This window comes from Geotrypetes seraphini, chromosome 9 (genome assembly GCF_902459505.1).
Source record: "Geotrypetes seraphini chromosome 9, aGeoSer1.1, whole genome shotgun sequence".
Lineage (NCBI taxonomy): Eukaryota > Metazoa > Chordata > Amphibia > Gymnophiona > Dermophiidae > Geotrypetes > Geotrypetes seraphini.
Window position 1 is genome coordinate 23408787 of NC_047092.1, and position 26984 is coordinate 23435770.

Here is a 26984-nt window from a genome sequence, read left to right on the forward strand (position 1 = left end):
TTCAGACTATTCTTCAAGCTTCACTGGGTCCTTCCTCATGTTTTCCACACCATAAGGGGTGTCTATTGCAGATTTTGGTATCATCCGCAAAGAGGCAGCTCTTACTAATAAGCTGTCTTCAGCAATATTGCTTACATACATGTTAAAAAGAACAGGCCCAAGAACCGAATCTTGAAGCACACCACTGGTAACATCCCTTTCCTCAAAATGATCTCCATTGACCACTACCCTCTATCGTCTTCCACTCAACCAGTTCCTGACCCAGTCCGTCATTTTGGGGCCCATACCGAGGACACTTAGTTTATTTATTAGACGCTTGTGTGGAACACTGTCAAAGGCTTTCCTAAAATCTAAATACACCACATCTAGAATTCTCCATCTATCCAATTCTCTGGTCACCATGTCAAAGAAATTGATCTGATCAGATTTGTCAGACAAGACCTGCCTCTAGTGAATCCATGCATTGTGTGTCATTGTGGATATCCTAAAAACCTGACTGGCTAGGTCTGGGCTGAGAACCCCGAATATTAGTCAGACATCATTGGGCCAGCCCTGAGTACTGTACAAAGGAAGTTTGTAGACTAAAGCAAGGAGACTTGGTAAGAGCCTGGTTTAGGGATACCAGATTTTCTGGAACCAAAATCTATACAATTATACCAAATCCTCTGCTACAAATTTCAGGGAAGGGCTACTGAGGATATGATTACATCCAAGCCTAAACCAGAGGCTGTTACTATTATAAATGTTTATAAACTACTTTAGTATTTCTTTGGCAACGCATGTACAACTTGCTAGACTAAGAAATGTTTTGGAATCCAATTGCTCAAAGTCCCTCCTGAGAGAGGCCGGCTTCCCTTCAGGCTCTGTATTACGCTTACATTCCACGTGTTCGCAGCAGTTCCCCTTTCACCTAAATACTGATCTATTTATAAATCTCTGAACTCATGCAGACAGCCTACCTTAGCCAGTGAATTTTTTTTCCCAGCTCCAGCTCTGCTAATAAACGTTCACTCTTTGCCCATTTAGGACAGCATGGAAAATAACAAACTGGTTTCCATCCTCAGTCTTTTTGCTCTTGCTTTCTCAGTTCAGAGAACTTTATACACATCATAAGTATAAATATATACGGTATATACACACCATATTCTCTCTGATAGCCCATGCTGCTGTTTCAAACATCATAAAACACTATAAATTTCATCTTAAAAGCCAAATTTAGATCCCTCCAATAATTACCCGCCACCCCAAAATTCACAATAACTGGCATTGCTCTTTTCTACCTTCCATCCTATCCCTCCCTCTCCATGATGACTGGATCCCTCTTTTAAACTCATAGTTCTAGTGTGCATCCAGGGCAGGATTAATTCTTCGAGGGCCCCTAGGCACACAAGTACACTGGGCCCCCCTGGGCCTGCCATGCCCATGCCACACCCACACTTGACTGGGTGCCTAGAACATGAGAAAGAGCTGCCAAAAAAAGAAAGGAAATTGTAAATTAACATTGGCTACAGACTAGCAACCAAGATGGCGTCGGAGATGGCTGCATGCGAAGAGCTCTCTTCCTAAGTTACGTCTGGAGAACGCTGCCGTTTACCTAACTATTCTTGTAATGGGGAAGCAGAAAGGATTGTCTCGGTCTGTAACTCCAAAGGCCGCAACTCTTCGGCAGCTAGTTCAGACAACCTTGCAAGGATTGACTCAGCACGGAGAGCAGGAGACACAGCCAATTATAAAAGCGACCCTGTTTAGCACAGAAGGGGCTTCGTTAAGCTCTGATCAATGTCAGGCCCCTCTCCAGCCCGGATTGGTCAGTCCCACGCTGCAAACTGTGGTAGGGTCTCCTGGAAGAAAGAGGGAAACGCCAAGCCCTGGAGGAACGTCTGGGTGACCATTTTTGAAACACATAAATGTCGTCGGTTGGGGGCCCGCTGCCATTGCGGGGCTCGGCGTTGTCGTCGGGTAGGGGCCCATTGCCCATTGCTGTGCAGGGAGGGAAGAGGTGGGGCCCGTTGTCTTCTGAAAAAAAATGGCATGGTAAGTCGTCCTTCAGCGGGCCCCACTGTTTCAGGCCGTAGGCACATGCCTACTGGGCCTATTGGTTATTCCGGCCCTGGATGCATCAGTGCAGAGCCTTGAGCTGTAAGAAGTGCAAGGAGATTGAAAAATTGCATTGAGAGAAGATTGCACTGAGAGGCAAAACTTTACGTCTCCTGATAAGTTATACTCTAACATAAAAACATGATGGCAGATAAAGGCCAAATGGCCTATCCTATGCCTTCTTGACTTCAGACAGTCTTTCTCTCCACCACCTCTTCCGGGAGACTGTTCCACGCATCTATCACCCTTTTCGTAAAAAAGTATTTCCTTAGATTACTCCAGAGCCTGTCACCTCTTAACTTCATCCTATGCCCTCTCATTCCAGAGCTTCCTTTCAAATGAGACTTGTGCGCATTTACGCCACTTGGGTATTTAAACATCTCTATCATATTTCCCCTCTCCCGCTTTTCCTCCAAAATATACAGATTGAGATCTTTAAGTCTATCCCCATACACCTTATCACGAAGACCACACACCGTTTTAGTACCCTTCCTCTGGACCGACTCCATGCTGTTTAAATCTTTTTGAAGGTGTGATCTCCGGAATTGTACACAATATTCTAAATTAAGTCTCACCAGTTTCTTATACAGGGGCACATGATGGGCTATCTTTCATGTTGAGACTTATAAAAAAAGTTTTTGTCTTAGGTTTTTTTTTAATGCCTATTATAGAACAAGTCACTATACTACTCCAAATAAACCTGGAACTTACAAAAGAAACAACGAGGCAGAATAAGTCACAAGGTTCTGAGAGTGGTAACTCAAAGATAAGAACCCCTGTAAATACAGCACAATACACAAATAACATACAATAATAAATAATTAATTAATTGGTGTAACTGTAATTGGATACCCTCAGTGTGAAGGATCAGCGACGGGAGAATTTCTCCAATGCTTCACACAACAAGGTGGAGGCAACCATACCCCCATCCGCACACCATCATCGGGTACCTCCTATGTGTGCCTTAAATCAAAATGTGAATGAACCCACAGTGAAAAACTAATAAACACAGGGGAAATCAATCCTTGAGATCACTATGAGAACCCCCCAGCCAACTCCCCCCCCCAAAAAAGTAGCAAAGGACTTAGCTTAGATTGTCTTCATGAATCATGCAGCAAAAACAGGGGAGAGAGAGTCAATACACCCCTGCCCCCTCCCAGCCGGCTTGGACTGATACCTTTGATTTTTTTCATCTGCAGGTTCCTGATGAAGGGACACTGAGCTCCCGAAACCGGGCTTGGTTGAACCTGAACCTGGTATCCAGGGGTATATTGACTCTCTCTCCCCTGTTTTTGCTGCATGATTCATGAAGACTATCTAAGCTGTCCTTTGCTACTTTTTTTGGGGGGGGGAAGTTGGCTGGGGTGTTCTCAGAGTGGTCTCAAGGATTGATTTCCCCTGTGTTTATTAGTTTTTCACTGTGGGTTCATTCACATTTTGATTTAAGGCACACATAGGAGGTACCCGATGATGGTGTGCGGATGGGGGTATGGTTGCCTCCACCTTGTTGTGTGAAGCATTGGAGAAATTCTTCCGTCGCTGATCCTTCACACTGAGGGTACCCAATTACACCAATTAATTATTTATTATTGTATGTTATTTGTGTTTGTGCTGTATTCACAGGGGTTCTTATGTTTGAGTTACCACTCTCAGAACCTTGTGACTTGTTCTGCCTCGTTGTAGTTTCTATTATAGAACAAGGACAGCTGTTTAAATACAGTATGTATGGTGCTGTTGCATGCTTTTGAGGCTTCTTCTACACCTGGATTGATTTATTTCATGTTATATATGCAGTCTTAATGATTTGCCCTTCATTGGACACATTATAACAATTAACTATTGAAACTGGAAGTATTTATTGCATTTGTGTGTGACTAAATCTTGGCCATACTCTGATTTTTAATAGCAGATTACTTTTTGTCCCTCGGTGTAACTGTTTTTCCTGATCTCATTCAGTCCTGTAGTAGATAACTGAGGAGAGGTCTGGGTTTCTCTTTACTGTCATTCTTTTATTTGTAGGTAGTCTCTGTGTGTTTAAAAAAAAAATATAAATTATTTCTTATATATCACCTACAAATCCAAAGGTTCAGTACAGTAAGTATTTTTCTGTCCCTGGAGGGTTCACAGTCCAAGGTGTGGCTCACTGGTAGAGGTGTAGGTGTAGGTGTGGCTCACTGGTAGAGCTGTTGCCTTTGCACCCAGAGGTTGTGAGATCAAATCCTAGTGCTGCTCCTTGTGACCCTGAGCAAGTCACTTAATCCTCCAGTGCCCACTGCTTTGAAATGCCAAAGCCACAAAAAAGCAGTATACATGTCCCCTTTCCAAGTTTATTTAAAATTTCTTATACACTTCTCCCTCCATATTCGCGGTTTCAGCAATCACGGTTTTGGAGGATTAAATGGCTGGCCCAAGATTACAAGGAGCAGTAGTGGGATTTGAGCCAGGCTCCCTGGATCTTGGCATGCTGCTTTATTAGGCTACTTCTCTACATTGAAGATAGCCAGCTTGCTTCCACTCTGTATCTCCTGCTATTTTCTCTGTCTCTTCTTTTGAAAAGAGGGGACATAATCCCCCCCCTACTCCAGCAATAAATCCACCCCCCCCCTCGTACTGCTCCTCTCCTTCCTTCTTGATCTCTATTTCTCTACCTTACCTTCTATCCTCTCCCTTATCACTGCTTGCATTTCTGATAAAATGTTGTAAATCCGCGTGTCTGCGCGGATCTTAATTAATTGATGTAAACCGCCTAGAACTCGCTGGGTATGGCGGTATACAAGAATAAAATTATTATTATATTGAAGGGAATAGACTTAGTAGAGAAAGAGAGATTATTCACCCTCTCTGAGGTGGAGAGAACGAGAGGACACTCATTAAAGTTAAAAGGGGATAGATTCTGTACAAATATAAGGAAGTTCTTCTTCACCCAGAGTGGTAGAAAACTGGAACGCTCTTCCAGAGGCTGTTATAGGGGAAAACACCCTCCAGGGATTCAAGGCAAGGCTAGACAAGTTCCTGCTGAACCAGAATGTACGCAGGTAAGGCTAGACTCAAATAGGGCACTGGTCTTTGACCTAAGGGTCTGGGCTGCTGGGCATGATGGCCTACTGGCCTGACCCAGAAGCAGGAATTCTTATGTTCTTATTTGCAGCCATTTAAATGTTGGGGGAAGGGGTAGAATTGGTTTTCCACACACTGCCACTGGCTTCTTTTCTCTCCCTCTTTCATTTGTGTACGTTTCAAAACAGCAGTCAGAAGCATGACATTGTATGGATAACCTGGCAAATTATTAAGGGAAAAACTGGGTTATGTTTCTCTATCACCAGCACATTGTGCTGAGTGTCCGATTACTCATCTGTTGCTCCTCCCTCCTCTTTACTGTAGAGCGAGAGGTGGAGGAGGAGGATCTCATCACATGTTGCATCGGCATTCCCAAGCTTTTGGTTTTGAAGGACGCAGGGAGCAGAACTCTCGTGTGTCTAACGTGGTTTCTTACAGAGGAGAAAAAATCAGCAGGACATTCACCGCTGATCGACTGGGGAGGTGGGGAGGGCCCTGCCTCAAAGGTTACAGTTTCAGGCTTCAGATCCTCAACACAGCTGAACAGGTAACAAAATTATGATGTGTGCTGCTTAAAAGGTCAGTCTCGCCCCCCACCCCCACTGGAAGATTCACATTTTTGCCACAAGTTGAATATGCTTCATTTTGATTTAGAACTAACTCTTTTATTTCTGACTAGTTTGGATTTTGCATGAATACACATTCACATTAATGCAGCAAATAGATCTGATTCTGATTAACTTTCATTGAGTGAGTAGGATTCAGAAAAGACAGAGGGCGGTAGGATAAAGCATTTGAAGGAGAAGGCAAATGCTATGTTTAGCATGTTTTCTGATCTGCACAACACTGTTTGCTCTTTTGTCTAAAATGTAGACCTGAACATTTTCTGTGGCGGGTTTATATGATGTATGGCTGCGGCTCTCGCAGTGGGCCGTAGACATGAAACCTTCTCCTATTGGCATACTATCAGAGCCTGTCTGATGCTGTATATAATTCATTTCACTGCCAGAAAGCTTGAAAAACCCACCTGTCCCTATATAAAGGGTCACTTGTTACAGAGCCACTGCCATCATCTGTCTCACAGACTGTCATTGACTTTTCTTGCTGCTACACATAGTACTAACCATAACACATTATTTATGTTCCAGAGATGAGTCTAGTAAGAGCTGATGTGATTCTACACTAGAGCATGTTGCCAGGAGGGCGGGAAGAGTTCTCCTGTGAGATGTTCCTCCCACCTCTTCTTTGGGCTTATTGATTCTCAAAATAATTATTCATAAGAAATAGGCCACTAGGGTTACCCTATGGCTTTGGAAATAGGATGGATTGAGACATCCGGGTTTTACTTCCATTGCTTTCAATGGACGTAAAACCCAGATGCCTCTATCTGTTCTCCTTACTAGTGAATGACACAGGGACAAATCTGTCTGCATCCCCGTGGGATCCATCTCTGTCCTCATCTACACAAGCTCCTTATTGCCATTGCTATCAATGAAAGTAAAACCTGGATATCTGAACTGGGGTTCTATTTTTTTTCTGGAGTCATATGGTAACTCTAGGTAAACTCAACAGTACTTGAGAATCCTTTTGTAAACTTACATTACAGGAGTGGCCCAGTGGTTAGAGCAGCTGCCTTGGCACCCTGAGGTTGTGAGAAGGACAGGATTAATTCTTTGGCGGGTCCTAGGCACCCAAGTGCTTTGGGCTCCCTGCCCCCCATGTCCTCCCTTCCACAAGAGAGTATCTCTGGGCCCAGCTCTAGACATCCAAACAGCACCTCTTCCCTCCTTCCTCACCACCCAGTGCAGCCGAACTCGCATCTTACTGTTACTGCAACAGATTCATCTATCACTGTTGGCATCAAGGAACACTGCCAGCATTTAATAGACATTTGCTTTCCTATTCATCCACTACACAGTTTGGGTTCTTTTCTATTCCCATGTTTGAAAGACAATCCAATTACTTTCCTAGATGATGTAAAAACGTAAGCACCTGAATCTCTGTTCTAAAACCAGACTGAAATGGAAGGCTCTATTTGTGATTTAATAGACAGTTATACAGAATACTGTCCCTTTTTATAATTTAATAAAAAGATTTAAATATAGAATCATAAGTGTTTGAGGCTTCAAGTGCAAATGAGGACCGAGTCCATGGGGATAGGAACAGAGTTGGTGAGGCCAGAGCCAGAGCCCACAAGGTCAGGGACAAACTTTGTCCCTATGTCATACTCTACCTCAGATATCAATTACACAAACTTTAACCCAGATAACCCTCAAACACCCCGCTATTTAGGGAATATGTTGGCAAAGGGGTCTATTCAATTCTAGCTATGCCACTAACACAACATTAAGCTCATGCACCTAGGCAGTTTTATTTATAGAGATTTATTAATCGCCTTTATGAAGACATTCACCCAAGACGGCATACAGTTGAAAAATTACACCGAGCAGCCAACTTGTCAAAATGAGTGGGGGTGCTAAAGCCAACAGACATAATCAAGAAATTTGCTCAATATTGGGTTTGCTCAAACACCTAAGCACCCACAGAGCTGGCTCCTATGGAACATGCACATTGTCAGGCTATAACACTTTACTCTTGTCCCTTTGGACTAGAATGTGTGCAATCTCATCTGGCTAGGAGCTCTCAGCGATTACAACTTTCCTTTCCTTCCCTTAAGGGCAAAATCAAATCTATCAGAAAACTTTGACGTTCTTTCTCCTTCAAACTAACTGAGCTTTGGAATAACTTGCCACTCTCGCTAAGAAGCTTAGGCCCCTTCTTATCTTTCAGGAAGGCTCTGAAGACAGTCTTGTTCGTCAAACATTTTGGAAATTAATTATTCTACTTTTTCAAAATTAGATTTCTTTTGTTCTGTTCTCTTGTATTACTCTATTCTTAATGCTAACCCAGTCGAGCTCCAAATTGGTTGATGACTCGGTATATAAAACTAAGGTTTAGTTTACTATTAAAAGAAACCTCAAATGAATAACTGGCTATAAATGATATAAAAGACTTTTTGCAGGGGTGGGAAACCCCCGTTGTAAGCTTCATTCCTTTCTTTTCACTGAAGGGCAAAAGTGCACAATTTCAATTATTTCTAATACACAACATTCAAGGACTTTTGTACATAACATTCAGCCAGAACTGGCCCCCTGGAATTTTTTCTAGTATACACCAGTGGTGGCCTCAAATCCCTTTCTCCAAGCTACAAGCTCTTTTAGCTGGACAGGGGCCGCCCATCCACGGCTCTCATCCCCCTCCCTGCCCAGTGCAATTCTTATGTGATTTCCTGCTTAAAGGTGCCTTTCTGGACCGGCTGAGCGCATCCTGGTAAAATGCTGTTTTCGTTTGCACGTGAGGTTTTCCATTGCCTGTCTGGAGGAATCGCTTGGGGCTAATGGACCTGTGGCATCTTATAGTTTTTAAAAAAAAATATATTGCATTTACTGTTACAAGTTATATCACTTGTCTAGGCAAAACAGAGAAAGATTTCTTTTACAAACAATATCATAAATTATATGATAAAGAAAAAAATATACAGTACAAAGAGAACTTAACCTCTTCCTTAACCAGACAATATCAGAGGTACCGTAACTAAACCGCACAGGACTAACGTGTGCCGACAATCGCTCGCAGGACTTATGCTCACTGTATTCAAACACTTGCTGTTACTGCTCTGAAGGGGTGTGTGGGGATGAATCCCCCATTAAACTGACAAGTGTTTGTGCTTCTGTGGGGGGAGCAGCGAACCCCCCCCCCCACTGAAAACTGCCGAATACCCAAAAAACTAAGGAAAACAGCAGTATTCAGTGTAATGGGTTCCTCCCCCCCACCCAACGGGAGCACAAACACTTGTTAGTTTATTGGAGGTTCCCTCCACACACCCCCTCAGAGCAGTAACAGCATGTGTTTGAATGCGGCGTGCACATGTCCTGCACCGGATCGTCGGCGCGCTTTAGTCTTGCGCGGTTTTGATGGGCCTAGGAAATAGAGGAATGAAAATAAAGAAATATTTTAAAGCAAAGGCTATACAGTTTACTACCAGACATTTATATCATTTGGCTTCAAGCCTGCCTTCAATATGGAGGAGCTGAAAGCAGCGGCTTTCCTGCTGCTATATCTCCTCTGTAGAACCTAGTAAAGTTATGAAGAGTAGACCATATAGCTGCTCTACAGATTTCCTCAGCTGAAACCACCCATGAGGTAGCAACTCCTCTGATGAAGTATACTTTCAATTTGATCAGCAGCTACTTACAGAAACCCACATACACGGAGGTAATTACAATTTTAATCCATCTGGAAATCGAGGCCTTAGACGCTGGCCTCCCTTTCTTAGGTCAGAACAAAGAAGGTGATCCGATATGTGAAACTCGCTGGTAACTTTGAGGTACCAAAGAAGCACTCACTTGACATCCAGCAAATGCAACGCTTTATCCTTTTTCTTTGACCCCGTAGGATAAAAAAAACATAAGAACTGCTGCTGCTGGGTCAGACCAGTGATCCATCGCGCCCAGCGGTCCGCTCACGTGGCGGCCCCCAGGTCAAAGACCAGTGCCCTAACCGAGACCAGCCCTACCTGCGTTCGTTCCGGTTCAGCAGGAACATGTCCAACCTCGTCTTGAATCACTGGAGGGTGTTTTCCCCTATAACAGATTCCGGAAGAGCATTCCAATTCTCTACCATTCTCTGGGTGAAGAACTTCCTTACATTTGTACGGAATCTATCCCCTTTTAACTTTAGAGAGTGCCCTGATAGATGTGGAAGGCAGACACTACTGTCGGTAAGAAGGATGGAACCGTGCGCAAGGAAAGCCCTGCTTCAAATTGCCTCTATGGTCCTGAGTATCCTTTACTTCCTTTACTGGACAAGAAAGTTCGTTTGGTGATCTGAACCACCAGTAAAAACTCTGCTGCACGACTCATCTTCTACCAACCTCGCTACATTCCTTAAGCCACTTTGAAGGTACCTTTTAGGATAAGGCCCTCCGTTAGTATTGCAGAGACTTGAGCCAGAGACTGAAGAGATTTAAAAAGGCTTTTATTATACAAGCATATATGCTGGACTTCTGGGCAGAACTGGCTGCATAAACAGAAGACCCTGAGGATCTCGGACACAAAAGTTATATAGTGTCCTAACCAGTTCAAACCAGTTTGACCAGTTCTGACCAAAAGGTAGGAGCAAAGAGAAAAACAAAACCATAAATCCATCCTATAATCTACACATCTTAGGCTAACTAGTATCTACATTCCTCTGCCTCCTGGCTGTACCAGGCACTAAGACAGATACATAGTACAGGCCTGCATGCATACGTGATTTCTCAGAGCAGTAAAATGGAGTCACAACTTGTTCTTTGTACTAATTATGACCCACTGATCTAAAATAAAGTTTTCTTCATCTACACTGTGACCCAGCCATGTCAGCTAGCTAGGGATCCTTCATTCCCAACTTTTCTTCTGTAGGCTAGCTGACTAGCTGGGTTACGGGAGGTCAGGGCCATCTGTATCAGAGGTGGGGACTGGGTGATAGGAGGAAAGGGCCAAGACTAGAGCAGTGGTACTTTTGTCAATCGTAGTCCTAATAGTACGGTTAAGGGTTTTCAATAAACATGGTAACAGGCAAGGAAGAACACAAAATATGACAGAGAATACCAGGAAAATTATGGTGAGGGCTTTAAAGAGTCCCGGTTTGGAGGCCCAATCAGTCAGTGAGTTAAGTCCAAATATATCAGCAGAAAAACCCTTCCAAGTCTGGACAGGAACGTGAGCTAATCTGGTAATTTTATCTATGACCTCTTCAACCACAAATCCTTCATCATCCAGTTGTAGACAGCAGTTGGAAAGATTGAATTTGCCACATACCCCTCCTTCAGCGGCCAACAGATAGTCTAAGGCCAGTCGGTTCTGATAGATGGCGGTACGCATCATAGTGTTCGCTTTGGCCAGGGCTCCCAGGGCCCTAGCTGTTTCAATGGTGATAACTTCTAAAACCGCCTGCAGTCGTATGAGGCGGTTAAGCATGTAGATTGGGGTCCGGTACCCAAACATACCATCATCAGCCCAAGTAGCAGGACCGTAGACAGCAATGATGCGCTCCGGGGGCCAAGTGTCATCCCATTTACCGATTTCCAAACTTCTTTCAGGACGGGCCCGTTGATCGAATACTGGGACAGCCAGATGTTCTCCTTCGGATAACGGGAGGAGGAAGAAGGCTGGTTTGATAGTGCCCAGAACACAAGTGCCAGTCCAATTTGAGGGTAGAGTGGGGTATGCCGTTTTCCCACAGATCCAGTAGTATCCTTCCGGTGCAGCCCAAGGGGCAGAAGCAGGCAGGTTGAGGTAGACATTTAATGTGGTAGCATTGCCAGTAGTATTCCATCGTCTGGGTATTTTTAACTTAGGATCTCCGGTCCAATAAGTCCAACCGGGCTGAGAGGTGCTGTTTTTAGTCCATAAGGATTGGCACTGCAGGTGTCCAACACGAGTGGTAAAGGATGGTCCGAGACGCTGTATGCAGTGTTTTGCCAGAATGGAGTTTTTCAGGGGCCAGCTGGGTGCCCGCTGTAAGTTGGGGGTGTAGTTGAAAGACGGGAGGCTGGCCAGCCGGAGCATGGAAACCTGTTTAGCCTCCCATGGCCATTTCTCTCCCATATTTGTGCCCCCGCAGACATAACAGTTTGTCAGATTTAAGGTGGCTCCTATGGCTTCAGCGAACTGTATGAAAAGGTTGCGGGTGGTGGCAGAGGGCACAAAGTCTTGTTGGTCTAGTTTCATATGTTCATAAAAGTCAGGAAACACAATGCTGTGTTGTTCAGGGATCCGGTGTCTCTCAACGAGTTTGATGTGTAAGACAGTACCAGGGTCTGTGCCCTTACCGTATATCTGTAGGCCCACAAGATAGCGAGCTTTCCGGAGGCTATCATCGAGGTTCCATTTAAACGGCTGTAGGATAGTGAAGTTAAGTGGGTTACAGTTCTGGAGGCCACAGTCAGAGGTAGTCACCCCTTTGGATAATATGGCTCGGGTGGTAGGCAGTCGGGTCATAACCCAAGTAGCCCAGGATACACATCTCCAGTAGTTACAGTAGTAGTGTTCGGAAGAACCTTCACAGTGGGACGGCTTCTGTCCCGCCAGGCACATGTATTTATCGTTGTGCATATATTCCCTCCTCCATGCTAGGGCACCACAACGTCCAAGGAAGGTGGGGTTTTGGTCCATGGCATGGCAAGCATCAAAGAGGACTGAGGCCGGGACATGGGGATTAGTGACCAGGGTTTGTTGAATCAGGGGGCCCTGATCCCAGACTGACCTGACCTCTATCCAAGTATCCCTATTAGTTGCTTTGGGGTCAAAACAGATCTGTGAGTCTCCATTATTACATATAGAATATTCAACCTTGTTATATATACATACAGGGGTCACTAGTTGACCCTTACACTCATAATTAGTTTGAAATCTAATAACATTTTCCATTTTGCCCCCATTGTCCACTAGTGCCACACAAGGGGCACACCCAGGCGTGGGAGGGGTAGGGGACATGGACAATGTTGGCAAGACGTAAATCACAAGCAGTAAATATACAACAGAGTTCATATTAAATATCTTGACAGATCTCTGGATCAGACGTGCGTGATTACTCTTCCAGAGTGTGGGGCAGCCGCGTGATTTTCAGTTGAAGGTCAGTAGGCCCTTTTTCACAAATATACTCAGCAGCGGGCTTCACACGGCTGTAGTGAATCCAAGACTCGTGGCGGGACAATTTGACAGCTGTGGGGGAAGCAAGTAAGACAGTGAAAGGCCCTGTCCAAAGGGGTTTCAGCGGTTCTTTCTTCCATACTTTCAGCCACACTTGATCCCCAGGTTTGTAGAGGTGAACAGGGGTTGTAATTGGCAGCGGGGCTCTAGAAATGACCCAGTTCTGTAATTTCATAATGGTCTTTCCTAGCTGCTTTATCTCTGCGTCTGTGATAGCGTTCCCTATCTGTTCAAGAGACTCAGGGTCTGGGCTGACTATCGGCGGGGGTCGGCCATACATGAGCTCAAATGGGGACAACTGATTGCGTTTACCTGGGGTACAACGGATGCGAAATAGAACAGAAGGGATCAGTTTGGGCCATGGCAGGCGGCTTTCCTCTGCCGCTTTTCCGAGGAGGGTTTTAATAGTTCTGTTGATGCGTTCAACTTGGCCAGAGCTCTGGGGGTGATAGGCCGCATGTAATTTCCAGGTGATTTGCAGAGCCCGAGAGACAGCTTGTGTGACTTGTGATATGTAGGCGGGGCCATTATCGCTGCCAATCACTAGGGGCAGGCCATAGCGAGGGATGATGTCATGGAGTAAAACCTTTACTATTTCCCTACTTTTCTCTGTGCACACTGGGTAGGCCTCTGGCCACCCAGTGTGGGAATCAATGAAAACCAGGAGGTAACGGAACCCATGGGAGGGGGGCAAGTGGGCAAAATCAGTAGAGAGGACTTGCATGGGGTGCGAACCGATAGGCTGGTGACCAAGAACGGAGGGTCTGACAGAAGAGGGGTTGTGTCGGAGGCAAATGACACAGCGGAGTAGGACATGGGAGATGAGTTGAGAGAGATTCGGGATATAGAAATTCTGTCGGAGAAGGGTGCGGAGGGCTGGGTTACCGGCATGAGAAAAATCGTGTGCACGTTGGACAACAGTGAGGGCCAGGAGTTGGGGAACATACAGGAGGGTATAGTAATCCATCCGGATGGGAGGGTGCAATGGCCAGGTTGCTGCGTGGCCCACTTGCGCTCGGGGTCAGTGTACTGGGGGGAAAGGGAATGAAGGAAAGGTTGAGGGGAGGAAAGGGATAACAGAAGAGGGGGTGTGGGCGGACCTTGGAGGGCCGCCTGGCGAGCCGAGCGGTCAGCCAAGGCATTACCGCGGCTGATGAAATCACGGAGGCGACGGTGGGCCCGGCAGTGCATGATAGAAACTTTGGAGGGTAGCAGGATAGCATCCAAAAGGTCCAGGATGAGTTGGTGGTGTTGGATAGGGGATCCAGAGGAGGTGAGGAAGGAACGCTGGCGCCAGAGGACAGCGTGGGCGTGAACAGCTAGAAAGGCAATTTAGATAGGAAAAAAAACAAAAATGCAAAAAGGGAGAGAAAAATCTCCAAAAATGGCCAATGGTATAGTTGGTTTCCCCGGGGTACCCCACAAACCAAACAGATAGACAACACAAAGATTACAGGGCATAAACAAACATAGAAAACAGAAAAGGCGTGAAACTTTTCTTCCAGCTGGCAAGGATTCAGAGCTGAACTTAGATCTGCAGAGAAATGCACAGTTATACAAAAACAAACGTCCATCATAGCACGAATCATAATTGTGTGCACACAGTGGCAAAGTAAAGTGCGTTATAACACATGGCATAATAATCACATAATCATAAAAGGCATCTATTAATGGTTACTGGAACATCCGAAAGAGAAAACGTAAGAATGTGATCACTCTGGCTTGGTGCCCTGCCAATTACATTCATAAGGCAGACAGGGACGCAACTGCTAGGGTGTGCTTCAATCTTGAAAAATAAGCAAAACTTACTAGGTAAAGTAAGATACAGTGTACAATGTTAAATATAGAGGTATTCTGAAGTATGGCAATGTCAATTCAAAGGGGAAAAAAAGAAACATGTTAAATGTTAAGTGCAAGGTCATTTCAAGGTTACTGAAAGCAGAACATTGTCCTCCTTCTCTGGGTAGAAAAAGGCTCATTGTAACAGGTCCAGAACAGCTCTGTATGTATGACTGCGAAGGAAAAGAAGAGACATTTTAACGTGACACCACCCCTGAGGTCACTTAGCCATGTTCCCTGCAGGCAGACCTGGAACCCTTGTCTGCCACCTGGGTCCCGCTACACTCTGAGGAGTGGGCACTGCTGCAGACTAGATGTAGCTACTTTACTCTGCACTGTCCTTACATAATAACTACCCCCTTCCTCTGGAGTTTGAGCTACCAAGTTTATTTGAAAGGTATTTCTGTTTCCAATTGTATTTAGAATCTGATTGATAATAACACTTTATACAAACATGCATGGGAAGAAAGAATTCATAAAGAACACCAGGATAAAGACACAATACGGGAAAGCAAGGGAGACTGTTAGCACAAAAGAAGTAATCTCAATCCATCCGTTATCAATAAAACTCATTCATAAATCCAAGAAAGAATCCAATTCAAATTCTACTGCATATTATTTAAAACCCTACACGGAGACAGCCCATCATACTTGAACAATCGTCTCATCCAAGCACCTAGTACCAGACACAGAAAAACGCACTCCCCATTCATACCCCCCCCCAATCAAGGAAGTCAAAAGAACAAAACTACACGACGGCCTCCTAGCCACTCGAGCCGCAAGACTGGACAACCAGATCTCCAACCTTCTGATGACCACCCCAGACTATAGGACGTTCAGAAAGGAAATAAAAACCATACTTTTCAAGAAATTCCTGAAGCAGCAATAACATCACGACCTCTTAGCAACTCTAAAACTGACATTAGACCTACCCATTACCGCACTAATAATAACAAAAGAACCTCCACTACGACCACCTTTTAATTCTTTTACAAACCACCTCACCCACAACAACACGTTAAATGTTTATAAGATCTACAACTTACCTCTCTAGCTAATCATTGTAACTCTACTTTTTTTAATTAACCTTTTGTAATCCGCCTTGAACCGCAAGGTAATGGCGGAATAGAAATCCCTAATGTAATGTAATGTAATGTAATAAAGGGAAAAAAAAAAAAAATAAAAAAGTTGACCACATTACACCGCTATTGATTAAGTCCCATTGGCTACCTATTAGCCACCGAATTACTTTTAAGATATTATTCTTGGTTTTTAAAGTTCTAGCTTTCAATGAGCCTCAATTCATGTCTAGAATGATCATTCCTTATTATGCCCCTCGTTCTCTACGATCATCATCACAAGACTTATTAACTGTCCCTTCCTTAAAAATTATGGGTACAAGAAGAAATGACATGTTTTCTGTTACAGCGCCACAAACGTGGAATGCACTGCCACTTTACATCAGAAAAGAAAAAGATCTTATCTCTTTTATAAAACTCTTAAAAACTTTGTTATTTAACTTTGTACTTGTGTCTTAAAATTGTTTGTCCTCTAAAATGTGTTTTTTTTTTTTTTTTTTTAATTGTTCAGCGCTTAGAATGTTTGTATAGGCGATTCATCAAATAATAATAAAACTTGAAACTTGAACTTGAATTATCAAGCCCATGTTTAGCAAATATTTCAATTTTCAGAAAAATATGGATACTTAACCTCTATCATTGTTAGTCTTGTACTTTAAATCCCCCAACACTGGGATATAAAGGCAGGGATGTGCCAAACACAAATCCCACATGTCTGACAAACGGTTGCTTTTTTTTTTTCTTTTTTATTACCAGCAGACACACTTTGACAACTGCGAGAACACGTAAACTATCTGGCTCAACTTTCTTTAAATTACTCACTGTCTGTAACAAATCCACTGCACGCAACATATATCTAAAATCACAGTCCTTATTCTCGTTCATCAGTGCGAACTCACATTCTTAATTCTGTCTTGATCCACATGCATTTTACCCTGTTAAGCAACTTACGCTATCCTGTCTGCAACTTTCAGCAAAACAATCATGCTGGCTTGCTTTACCAACCTTTCCCAGGTTTCCAACCTAAATGCTATTTCCATCTCCCTGGGTAATTTCTCAACATCACCAATTTCTCGTTCTCTGTGTCTTGTCAGGTGTCCCCAGAGCTTTTGTTTTATTAATTTGACAAGTATGACAAAAAGTTGATTATATTCCAAATACTAAGCCTTTGACAACAATAAAAATAAGGGTGAAGAAAACAATAAAAAATTACAAAATTACAAAAAAAACCTCTACAAACCCAGAATTAAATATATAAGAAACAGGGAGAGAACAACAACAAAAAAAAAAAGAACTTCAAGGAGGAAAGGAAAGAGGACATAGATGGAAGAAAAGCAATAGGGCAAAGGGAAAATGTTTGGGTGTTTGTTTTGTTGCTTTGAATTTATCTAAATGGTGCTAAACCATAAGATTAGGAGAGTTAATCCAGTCCAAGCATGACTGTGTCTAGCTAACTAAGTGTTTTGTTTTATTAGTAATCAAACTCAGTTAACATTGATTCTCCATAATTACCCAATTAAAAATTGCATTGTATTATATCATCTTCTGCAAGCCTGCCATAACTGGCAGGGTTGAGATGTTACATCTCATGATGAAAAGCAGGATTATGTACGCTATGTATTTCCCCCCTCTTGTAAGAAGAAAAAGAGGGTCAGTCGTAAAATGTTTAAGCATGATCTGAAGGGGGGTCGATGGTGCTCTGACCCATATTTTACAATCTATATATGCACCCAACAAAAGTTCCAATTTCCAGAAACCAGAATCCTATATACCTCTCTGTGCTTCACAACTGATTAAGAAGTTACTAGACAGAAGAGATAGAGACAGGATAGAGAAGGAATCAACTTCTCACTTACCAAGACAGGTCCGGTACCGGCACAACAAAACCAGGAGCCAGAAATCTCCACCGATTCGTTCCTTCTCGAGGTGCAATCCGTTGTCTTCGACGAGAAAACCGTTCCTGGTCAACCACCAGGTTAATGCCGGCTATTACGGGTCTTGTAGAAGGCAAGGTTTGAAATCCTCCGAGGGAGACGATCGTGCCAAACAGGCTCAAGTCTGTAGATCAAGTCCCTGTTCGGGCGCCAAATGAAGGTACCTTTTAGGATAAGGCCCTCCGTTAGTATTGCAGAGACTTGAGCCAGAGACTGAAGAGATTTAAAAAGGCTTTTATTATACAAGCATATATGCTGGACTTCTGGGCAGAACTGGCTGCATAAACAGAAGACCCTGAGGATCTCGGACACAAAAGTTATATAGTGTCCTAACCAGTTCAAACCAGTTTGACCAGTTCTGACCAAAAGGTAGGAGCAAAGAGAAAAACAAAACCATAAATCCATCCTATAATCTACACATCTTAGGCTAACTAGTATCTACATTCCTCTGCCTCCTGGCTGTACCAGGCACTAAGACAGATACATAGTACAGGCCTGCATGCATACGTGATTTCTCAGAGCAGTAAAATGGAGTCACAACTTGTTCTTTGTACTAATTATGACCCACTGATCTAAAATAAAGTTTTCTTCATCTACACTGTGACCCAGCCATGTCAGCTAGCTAGGGATCCTTCACACTTCATTGGCTCCCTATCTGCCATTGCATACAGTTCAAGATCTTATTGCTGACCTACAAGTGTGTTCATTCTGCTGCCCCTCAATATCTCTCCTCGCTTCTCTCTCCTTATACACCTCCCAGAGAACTCCGTTCCTCAGATAAGCTGCTCTTAGCTTTACCCTTCTTCTCCACTGCCAGTTCCAGACTTCGTTCCTTTCATCTAGCTGCCTTCTATGCCTGGAATAAATTACTTGAGTTGGTCCATCAAGCCCCTTCCCTTGTTTAAAAGCAGACTGAAAACCCACCTTTATGATATAGCCTTCAATCCTTAACCCTACTCCTCTGCCCTTCAACCCAGCCTGCTGATTAACCGTTCCCCTTAACTGTATCCACGACTTCCTGTATGTCTTGGCTGTTTAGATTATAAGCTCTTTCAAGCATGGACTGTTTTCTTCTTCTTTGTGACTCTGTGCAGCGCTGTGTGCATCTGGTAGTGCTGGAAATTCAGAGCCATAGGGATCCCTCGGGTGACTTCCAGTGGTTCGCAACTAGCTTTGTGATGTGGAGATGCGAATGAAAGAATGCAGTTTGGAGTAACTGAGCTGCTCATAATTGAGCGCCGTGACAAGGAGGAACTTCCAGCTTCCGTTCTTGCAGCAAGGTAGATATGATGCCCTGGAAACGGGAGACTTTGAATAGCTGGTGCACCATGGGGTCTTCCCCCTGGTCTAGGACCACTACCACTTTTTGACTGTTGTTCTCATGCAGGGAACCAGACTCTGCCAGAGAAACTGCACTTGGGACAATCAGTCTATGTCAGACTGAACCTCCTGGTCCAGCTCTGTATCCTCTTCTAACTGGGCCTTTTGTTAAGGACTGTTCCTCTGCACCACCACCTCTGTCATGACTAATGCAGATGCTGAGAATCCTTGGCAGTTCAAACAGGCATTTCACTTCAGGGTCACAGGATTCAGGGTCAAACTTCCTTCTAGCTTGCACCCTCACCTTTTCAACTTGTTCGGCCACCTTAAGGTCATCACATACAATCGCACCCAAGTCCCGCTCTTCCATTAGAGATAGGACAGCACTAGAGAATAAATAAATACAAATAATTGAGCCGAACCATTTTTCTTCAATAGATATGATAACAGAAATGCTTGAGTACCAGAATAAAAATCCACGAAAGCCGTTTCTGAGCTCCCTTGAGAGAATGGAACAAATAACTACTATTACCCAGCATCTCTCCCGCTTCCGTTCCCCGATTATCACCACTCTCTCTTCTCGTCCCTATTTTCCCGCCCGTCGCGCGCCCCAAGAACGCCTCCGTCTTGCGTAGAAGAAAGCGGTCGTCAGTCACCTGCCAGGGCCCGCCCCTCGAGCCTTTCTTCTGCCACGCCCCTTCGCCTCTGACGCAACTTCCTATTTTCCGCGTGGGTGGAGCGCGGCAGCGGGAAGCCTTCGGCTCCCTTAACGGAAGGTACAGAGTCGAGGTGGAAGCGGGTTCACGGGACAGTAGCTGTGGGGGGGTCTAGTTTCCCCCCCCTCAGAACACCGGCTTTAATAAGACTGCACCGATGGTTGGTTACATAGCTTCGTGGCGGTGGACGGCCCCCCGGGGGGAGGGGAGAGAGAGAAACAGCGGCCCTACGAGTAATAGGGTTCAGGAAAGCATGGCATAAAAGGTCAGAGGGTCCCTTGCTGCTGAGAGGTTACCCGGGTCTGTGGCATGCATCCCCCCCAAAAAAAAATAGACTGAGCAGGTTAGAGGGGGCCTTATGCACCAGCATATTCAGGGTTTCTTGAGTGTAACTGCTTAATTACACTCGGTGTCCAGAGGCCCATCGGACCTGCTAGTAAATACGTGTTTACAATAGCAGGACAGTTTCTTTAGTGTGCTTTACTCACCTGATTCCTCTGGGAATGTTGTGTTTCTTGCCATTATGTAGTGGGGTGTTGTTGGGTTTTTTTTTCACTTTCTCATTCAGTCGGTGAGGTCCCTTCTCTGGATAATTATCCTCTGGCTGAAATTCGCTCTTTCAAAAGCAAAGTAAAATCATGGCATTTGAGCAGGGCAGGATTAATCAATAAGCCAAGTAGGCACGTGCCTAGGGTCCGAAATGGTCGGGGGGGGGGGGGCCCGATGAAGGAGGGCATCAACATTGTTTTTTCCAAATGGCAATGGGCCCCTCCAGCATCGATTGGCAATGCATTCCCCCCCCCCCCCCATCGACGGAAAGTAAGACAAGCAAGCAATGTGGGTAAGAAAGGCAACGGAAACTGTAATTGTGCAAGCAGTGCTGCTTGCCCAAAGCTTCCCTCTAATGCAGTTTCCGCCTGGGCACATGGTATGGTGTTGTGGGGCAGGGGGCCCTGTGTACTTGTGTGCCTAGGGGCCCTCAACGAATTAATCCTGCCCTTCATTTGAGAAGTATTAGCATTGTTCTTGTGTGTTTCTGGAGCCATCCATTTTAGCCATTTTGCAGACCTGCGTCAGTACACTTTCCTGTATTACGCTTAGAGGAGTTCTTTGGAAAAGTTTGAAAATTATGCGACCACATTTTGAATTCTACTTGGCTTATTTTTGTGCAGGATTCCCCTGTCATAAAGCATGGCTCCCTTTGTCCACCCTTAAGCTTTTTTCCCCAACGGGGCTGCAGTAGGTGGTGCAACCATACAGGATGCGAGGGAGTTAAGAGCACAAAAGTTGTTCCCTGTCTATTTTTTTTCTGCTGCTTAACCATGGCCTAGTGGGTGGGGAACTAGGGGCATGTGGCACAGGATGCTGTTCTGACTTGGGACACTCCCGTTTTTCAGGCTTTGTTCTTCCTAGCAATCCCACCAGCTTCACTCTCTCCAGCTTAGCTTGAACCCCTCTCAGCTTGATTTTTCCCTTCCCCAAGGATTCAACACCCATCTTTCTCTGCTACCTGTCCAGGATAGACACCCCTGAGCTTTGATTATCTTCATACCCTCTTCCACAAGCATATATCCAGCCTTTTTCTCCCTAACTATCCCTAACTCCCTAACTATCCCTCTGTCTCCATCCCAGCCCTTTAACCTCCCCCCCAACCTTTTCAGGCTGACAATGGGGAAAGTAGCTGTACATCAAGCAGTATCCTTCTCTGTTACCCAGGGTCCAACTGCTGAGTTGAACTGTTTGATATCCCATGTGGTTCACATCAACACTCAGGCCCAAGGTGACAGAGGAAGAAAACATGGCACGATATTTGAACAGTACAACAAGAAAAGGCAAGGGAGGTGTCTTTTCAACCAAAAAAAAAGTCTTTGTTAGAAACAGTGGTCCCACTGTTTCTAATAAAAACTTTTGGGGGTTTGAAAAGACACTTCCTTTTTTTTTTCTTGTTGTACTGTTTATATTCCAAAGCGAGGTGTTCTGTTTGCCAATATTTGAACAAAGGAGATGCAGAGAAGCTGCATAAACTTATTTTTTGGAAAAGGGGGAGTGGGGGAAAGAGACTATATGAACTACCGCTGCTGTCTTTAGTCGTATCCAGAATTTTCACCTGATTTAATTTTGTGTTCAGAGCAGCTTAGAAAAGATCCAGTGTTCTAGGCAAGAAGTACAGAATCTTGCCCAGCAAAGTAATTCTGCCTACTTGATTTGCAGAATTGCCATACTGAATGTTTGTACATTTAATTTAATTGGTCCTTTTTCTTAGATATTTCTTTTCAAGTTTTTCTTATACTGCCTAATCAAACCTAGGCGGTGTACAAAAATGTTAAAACCGTTTATTAACTAAAATACAGTTTTTTCAGAAAACAATCTTTTTATTAGGCAAGAACAAAAACAACAGTCTGCAATATCGACAACTGCAAGAACAAGTGAACACCAAAGATTACAGACAAGTCAAATAGGTGCGAAATAGGGTAGCACAGAAAAAATGCAGAGGAACACTAAGCACTCAATGCCTAATATATACAAACATTTTCTCTACAAAAAAAAAACCAACCAAAAGCAGAAAGAAACAACCCAAGAAACCCAACTCCAAACCCCACCCAACCCACCCTACATTGTGTGGAAGGTACAGAACCTGAAATACATGGAAAGAGAAAAAGAAAAAAATACAAGAGGAACAAAAGAGATCCAATGAAAAAAACAAGATGAAGCAGGATCCAGCAATGAAGAGGAAAGGAAAAGCAAGAACAGAGAACAACAGCAGAAGCCGAAGAAACCCAGGTAGAGGGCATGGAGAGCAAATGGAGCACCACAAGCAAATACCCCCAACAGCTAAGAGTTCAAAAGCAGGCTTTGAGCTCTATGGGTAAGGGAAGTCCAATAAACCTCCCATACATCTTGAAACTTCAACCAACTGCCCTCCATCCGCACGCATACTGCATGGCGTTCCAAGAGAGCAAGCTCATAGAGGGACAGCTTCCAGTGGGAAAAAGAAGGGGTAAAATACAGTTTAAAAACACACAACAACACTAGGGAAAAAAAATAAATTTACAAACAGAGACAAGAGGGAAAGAAGGGCTAGAACTACAATTTGTAAAGAAAAGCAAACATGTAAGGGAAAACAATAGGGAGGGGAGCAGGTATTCTCTGGAAAAGATTTTGTTCTACATTAATACCTTTCAAGTATTTGAATGTCTGAACCATATCTTCCCTGACCCTCCTTTCCTCTAGGGCAGTGTTCTTCAACCACCGGTCCATGGACCAGTGCCGGTCCACAGAAATTTCCTGCCGGTCCACAGGGCCGGCACGTGCATCAGGCCCAAAACAGTGTTCTTCAACCGCTGGTCCACGGTGCAATCGATGCGGCGTTATCTTGGAACCAGCTCCCTCTTTTCTTAACTGATTCAGTGCACAAAGCCACAGGCAGTGGCTCCTACGGGCATCCTGTGCCTGAACCGGAAGCCTTCTCTCTGACGTTGCAACGTCAAAGGGAAGGCTTCCAGATGAGGCAAGGGACATGCAAGGTGCAATTAGTACTATTATGGGGGCGGGGTTTGGGGTGGACATTGGGTAGAGATGGGTGGGGTCTGGCCCATGACTTAGCCCAGTGTTCTTCAACCGCCAATCCACAGACCGATGCTGGTCCACAGAATAATTTTTTTCTATTTCTGCCAGTCCATAGGTGTAAAAACACTGCTCTAGGTATACATATTCAGGGCTTTCAGTCTCCTCATATGTCTTCTGGCGCAAACCTCCTACCATTTTGTTCGCCTTCCTCTGGGACACTTTATGTCCTTCACCAGATACGGTCTCCAAAATTGAACACAATACTCCCAAGTAGGGCCTCACCATCAACCAGTACAGGGGCATCAACACTTTCTTTCTTCTAATGGTCACGCCTCTTTCTATACAGCCTAGCATCCTTCTGGCAACAGGCATCACCTTGTCACACTGTTTCTTTGCCTTTAGATCTTCAGACACTTATCACTACAAGGTCCCCCTTCCCATCCATTTATATCAGCCTCTCACCTCCCAGCACATACGGCTCCTTCCAATTTCTAATCCCCAAATGCACACTTCTTTGCACTAAATTTTAGTTGCCAGATATTAGACCATTTCTCTAACTTTTGCAGATCCTTTTTTATGTTTTCCACTCCCTTCTTGGTGTCGGCTCTGTTTTCTGGTGTCTGGTGTTTCTGTTTTCCCTTTCATTAGTATTCTGCTGCTAACAGGGTTTGCTTTTGGGGTGTTTCCATTTATATAATCTGCTTATTTCTAATTTATGCTCTACTTTTTATTAGGTGATGGTCTGTGTTTTGGTAATCGAATTGAGGGATTCTGTCTGTATATAGGTTCTGTGGAGGAAGCTGTAACAGTCCATCTTTTTCTCTTTTCCTAAAAATATTTGCAATGTTAAGGTAGGGTTGATGCAGTTTATTCATAAACTTGGTGCTGGAAAATAAGGAATGGTTGAGTTTGGAGGCTGAAAGTGTGATAGGGACCTGATTGTAAGTTTTGGCCAGACAGCTTGTCTGGCGGGTTGTATTGGAGTCTCTCCACAGATATCTATTTTGTTCATAAGATGAAATTGACTACATGCATTTTTGACCTGTGCCCAGTATCTCTTGTGTGAGTAGCACATGTAGTATTACAAAAGAATCTGATGTAGTAAATGTTTTTCTTGTGAGTTGGATTATTCAACCTGTGATGATGAGGATATCATTAGACATAGGCTGAAAAGCCTGGTTGAGAATTATTTCAGATGTTCCCTTTTTGGCTAAAATTAATGAAAGCTGGTAGCTTGCTAGCTATCCAATACTTTCCCATTTCTTAAAAAAAAAATCCACTTAACACTCAGGCAGGTTTTTGCCACTTCCGTACCAAGACTGGATAAGGGTTAGGAGCATAATGTTTCCAAATAAGTTAGTTTGTGGAATACACACTAAGGGCCAGATTCTGTAACCAGTGACCAAGTTGATGGCCACCTTAAAAGCAGCTGCCGATTGCCTGTCAATCATTTTAGGGCTCCAGTTATAGAATTGCAGCTTTGGGGAGTCCCTGCTACTCAGCTGATGGGGTTGGGGGGAATTCCTCTGCTGTGAGCGGCTGCAGCAAGGAACTCCTAAACATCCTCCCACATATACATACTGTCCACGGAAGGAGGGATGCCCAATTCCTCCTGCCGGCACCCCTCCCCCTAACATCCGCAGAAGGAGGGATGCCCAATTCCTCCTGCTGGCACACCCCCTCCCAACAACCCCGCAGGAGGGATGCCCATTCCCTGCTGCCGGCACCCCCTCTCAACATCCCCTGCAGGAGGGATGCCTAATCCCTCCTGTAGGCACCCCTTCTCAACATCCCCCGCAGGAGGATTGGCCAGATCCCTAAGGCCCCTCCCACTGCTGGTGCAGGGCCCGTTTGAAGGGCCTCTGCGCATGTGCTGACGTCGGCGTGATGGCGTGACATCATTACAGCGACATCGCACTCTTCCGGGTATCGTGAGTCGCAGACACTAGGTTTAGTGTGCCCTGGCTCAATAGAGACTGCAAGATACTGGTCTTCAATGCAAGGCCCGAGGGGATAGTGGCGGTCCTTGGAAGCATCTGAGGCAGCCCTCGTCATTCTGACTTTTTTCTGCTACTCTCTAACCAAGTTCATGTCAGAAAGGAAGAAATGGATGGGAGGAAGAGCCACGTGCTTGAAGGACAAGGCATTTCACAATAGGTGAAGAGGATGTTTGGCAATGCGCACCTTGAGGAAACATCCAATAAGCAGTTTAATAGTGGGATGGACAGGGCAGGATTAACACTATTTTGGGCCCTAAGCAAACATATATTTGTAGGCCCTCCTCCCCCATTATTATTTCAAGAAGTAGAAGGGAAATATGCAGAGCCTAGCTGTGGATATATTAGCAGTAATGCAGTAGTTTGTAAGTGAACACGAGGACTATGCAAACCCATGCTTTGAATGGAGAAGCTAAATGGGTAGAGCTGGAAAGCAGCCAGGTTGCCCAGTTCAAAAGGGAAACTCAGTATTGGATTTCTGCAACTCTATCCTGGTCCATTATGGGACCTGAAGTGGCTGGTTTGAATTGATGGTATCGAGGATTACAAATAGAACACTGAATTGGGATATAAGTTCAAAAACAGGACTCGCCAAAAAGTCTCCCTCCTGGACCTGGGTAACTTGGCATCTGTGCAGCAGATTCTTATCCCAGGGAATCTGGGCAAGACATTTTCACTCTCCATTGTCTCTGGTACCAGAAATTTAAGGGTGGACTGCTCAGAAGTGAGATTTAAGGGCATTGTGTGAAAGATTATAAATTTACAAAGTTTTACAAGTGAAAAAAGGTTCACAAATGGAAAAAGCAAAATAAAATGTATGGTTGGGAAAACTGGATGGACCATTCAGGTCTTTATCTGCCGTCATTTGCTATGTTACTATGTAAAATATTTAGATTTTTTTTTTTTTAAATGCTTCTGAAAGGATACAGGCAAAGTGGAGGTGGTATTAGAACACTGTTTAACAGTTTTTAACAGTGTAGATTCCTTGAGCTGAAAACTTCCTTCCACTTAGTTTGTGCTCAGGTACCAACAAACCTATTTCATTCTAGTCCAGATTTTCAAAGGAAAGCTTTATTTATATGAGACTTGTCTCCAGAGACATAGAAACCCAATCAAATGCATGCACTCTCTCGCTTTCTTTTCTGGTGCTGTCCTGTTGCTCATATGCTCCTTCAGGCTAGGGTTACCAGAAGTCCAGGAAAACCTGGAGATGTCTTCTTTATAGAGGATTGTCCAGATGGATTTGTCCAGGTTTTGGAAGGCCCCGAGCTCTGGGCTGTATCTGGAGGGCCTCTGAGCATGTGTGGATGCGATGTGATGACATCACATGCACGTGTGTGATGTCATTGCATAGCATCTACGCATGCTCAAAGGCCCTCCACACACAGCCCAGAGTTGGGGAAGAAGAGATGAGGATTGTGAGAGTGGGACTGGGGTGAAGGCACGTGTCCTATTTTTTTTTCTCATTAAGAAATTTGGTAACCCTGCTTCAGGTGTTTCTTCCACCCCTCACTAGGTCTGCCCGCCATCATTTGCAGCCAGTTCTTTTCCTGAGTTGGAAGCAAACCCTTCACATTTCTTTAGTCTTAATCCTTTTCAACACCCCCACCCCACCCCTAGACTGTTC

At 44.4% G+C, this 26984-nt stretch overlaps 1 protein-coding gene across 4 annotated transcripts in view; it reads left to right on the forward strand.

Annotated features, from left to right (window-relative positions):
- The first annotated feature begins 5525 nt into the window (after nt 1-5525).
- CPT1B (carnitine palmitoyltransferase 1B) overlaps nt 5526-26984 on the forward strand; it is a 95380-nt gene continuing 73921 nt past the window's right edge. The window contains exon 1 of one of the 4 annotated variants that reach the window (XM_033958377.1): nt 5526-5701. The gene's annotated coding sequence lies outside the window, so the exon portion shown is untranslated. Of the gene's footprint in view, nt 5702-19700; nt 20059-26984 lie in introns of those variants that run through there. The other 3 variants (XM_033958376.1, XM_033958375.1, XM_033958378.1) reach the window with 3 other exon arrangements.